Genomic DNA, 3281 nt, shown 5'->3' with positions numbered 1-3281 from the left:
ATTTTAAAATATCTGTACCTGGTTCGGTTCTTGCAGGTAGTAGGCTCTCAAAAACTAAATGCTGGTTGAGTTTTTAAAGTTGAATTATTATCTATATATCTCTCACACTTAATTTACTTTCCCAATCTTTTTAGCATCTTGATGAAGTACAAAGTACATAGAGTATGGAAGTTGGAAGGCACGCCTTCTGGGAAATTTTATGTGTTAAGCATAGTTCCTTCATATATATAAATGTTGATTAAATATAGTATCCTGGCCACCTTTAAAAGATACTAAGAAATAAACTTTTTGTTTTGAAAATTAGCCAATAAAGGAAAAGACTCAAGCATTCATCTCTCCTTTCCTATAAAATCGGAACCACTCAGCAATCAGATGGTAGACGTTTCCTTGCACAGACATATTCCCAACAAATAAATAAAGAAGATGTGATCAAACTGGAATAGCATCATTTTCAATCTCTAATTAATTAGATATCTAAGAATTAAACAGAAATGGCTGCTGACAACACAAAATGACATAAACCCCCTCTTAACAAAACATATGACACCACCTAGGAAGGCCCACAAAATTCAAAACAAAAAACGATTAAGCCCCTATAATCAACTTTCAGTTAGCAAGAAATATAGAAGACTAAGGAAAACATTAAACTTTCCTATAGACATGCAATAAGCAAAATTCCAATGGAGTAAACTCTAGAAGAAAAATGATGCAGTTTTCAAAGAAATAAACTTCAAAGATCAGAGAGGAAGAACCTACACAATAAGGGAGACCCAAAAGACATATTAACAAACAAACAAAAACAGGCAGAGCTGTACTATAGTATTTAGAAATGTACATTGGTAATAAAAACTATAAACCAAGATGCAGAGTGATTATCATAAACTCAGCATAGTGGTTATTCTGAGGGTGAGGATGTTGGAAAGGGCAGCTGGAGGGCTCCTGGTATAGCTAGCAAGATTTTGTCTCTTTTTGTGTTTGGTTCTCAAGAGGTCATGCTCTCAAGAGCAACCACTGGGCTAGAGTCCACTGCTAGGGGACATGTCCTAAAGTCATTTTGCACAGCAACACACTTTATAAGCCTGAGAAAGAATCAGTGGATGTTGTGTTCATTATCTATCACAGTGTAATGACAGTAGCACAAGCTTAGCAGCTTAGAACACACATTTATGATCTCACAGTTTCTGTAGGTCAGAACCAGAGCTTTAACTGGGTCCTCTGCAAGGTTGCAAAGAAGGTGTTGTCCTGGGCTGGCCTCTTATCTGAAGCTTTGACTGGGGAAGTACCTAGCCTGGTCCTGGAAGATGCCTGCATTCCAGATCTCTGGATTCTATGACTAGATTGCCTTATGTGGCAAAGGGACTTTGCAAATGTGGTGAGGTTAAGGATTTTAAAATAGAAAGATTAGTCTGGGTTATCTGAGTGGGCCCCACATAATTAAAAAATTTCTTTTAAGAGGGAGGCAAGAGGTCTAAAGTCAGAAAAGCAAATGTGACCACAGAAGCAGAGGTTAGAGTGATATGGTTTGAAGATGGAGGAGGGGTCCAGGGGCCAGGGAATGCCAGCAGTCTCTAGGTTTCAGCCTTGTAAGACTCATTTTGGACTGATCTCCAAAACCATAAGGTAATAAATTTGCATTGTTTTAAGCCACCAAATCTGTGGTAACTTGTTACAGTAGCCATAGCAAGCTCAAACAACCCGGGAGAAAAGGTCCCTCTCAACAATGAAGTATTATACACATGTAAACAATTAGTACTATTTCAGCATTTTACTTTGAAAAACATTATCATTTAAATCAAATGGCCCTTGGGATTGATCCAAGATGGCCGTTTAAGAACAGCTCGGGATTGCAGCTCCCAGTGAAAGCGCAGAGGATGAGTGGACGCCGCATTTTTATTGCCCACAGACTAGGAAATTCCCAGGCGGAGGAGCTCCATGGGTCGCCAGCATGGCTGTTTCGGCCAGCGCGACTGTACCAGCTGGCGCGGCTGCTTTGCCCCATGTGGCTGCTTTGTCAGCGCGCCGGCACAGCGGTTCTCCATACAAAACACACTGGTCTGGGTGCCCTTTTGGCTGGCGATTAGAGCCACGGGAAGTCACCCATTCATCTGTTTAAAAAGGTAACTGAACAGGGAACCAGGACAGTAGATTCCAGGGCAAAAAAAGCGCCACGAATCTCAGTGCCACTGTTTAAGCCAGCACAGTGAGCTGCTGCACGGGAAAACACACAGATCCCGGCGCCTCTTCAACAGGCGACTGGAACACCAACCTAAAAAAAAAAAAGGCTCTGAGGCAGGGAGCCAGGCGATCAGGCTCGACTGGTCCCACCCCCACAGAAGAACAGCAATCAGAAACTCTCTGGATTGAGAGTTTCACAGCAAGGGCAGCTGAATCCAGGATGGTCCAGCTCTGTGGGGGAGGGGCGTCCGCCATTACCGAGGCACTTTACCACTACAGAGGTGATCAGCCAATGCTTAGGCAACCCACCATTACAGAGAGAGTCCGCTAATACAGAGGCGGGCCACCATTGCTCAGGCAGTTCTAACTACACCCATAAAAACAGGACTGCAGGGAAGTTCACTTGGCAGCTGGGCAGAGCTCACAGCAGCTCAGCAAAGCCTCTACAGGCAGACAGTGACTAGGCTGCCTCCTTGCTGGGCAGAGCAGCTCTGAAGGAAAAAAAAAGAAGGCAGCAGCACAATGGAAACTCATAAATAAAGCCCTAAATCCCTGGGACAGAGCACCTGGGAACAAAAAGTGGTTTATGAGCTTTGCTGCAGCAGACCTAAACGTACCTGCCCAGCAGCTCTGAATGAACAACGGAGCTCACAGCTCAGCATTTGAGCTCCTATAAAGAACAGACTCTCCCCTCAAGCAGCTCCCTGACCCCTCTATATCCAAAGAGCCACCTCATAAAGGAGAGATCTGACTGACACTCGGTGGGTATCCTTCTGGGACAAAGATAGCAGAAGAAGAAAACTGGTAGCAACCCTTACTGTACTGCAGCTGCTGCAGGTGATCCCCAGGCAAGCAGGGCCTGGAGTGGACCTCAGCAGACCTACAGCAGAGGGGCCAGACTGTGAGAAGGAACACGAAGAAACAGAAATAACCTCATCATCAACAAACAGAAAGTCCACTCAGAGACCCAATCTGAAAGTCAGCAACTACAAAGACGACAGGTGGATAAATCCATAAAGATGGGAAGAAACCAGCACAAAAAGGATGAAAACACCCGAAGCCAGAACACCTCTCCTTCTACAAGGGATCACAACTCCTCACCAGCA

The sequence above is a fragment of the Cebus imitator genome, unplaced genomic scaffold, assembly GCF_001604975.1.
Source record: "Cebus imitator isolate Cc_AM_T3 unplaced genomic scaffold, Cebus_imitator-1.0 Scaffold13, whole genome shotgun sequence".
Lineage (NCBI taxonomy): Eukaryota > Metazoa > Chordata > Mammalia > Primates > Cebidae > Cebus > Cebus imitator.
The sequence above is the reverse complement of the archived record's forward strand: the minus strand, read 5'-3'. Positions refer to the sequence as shown.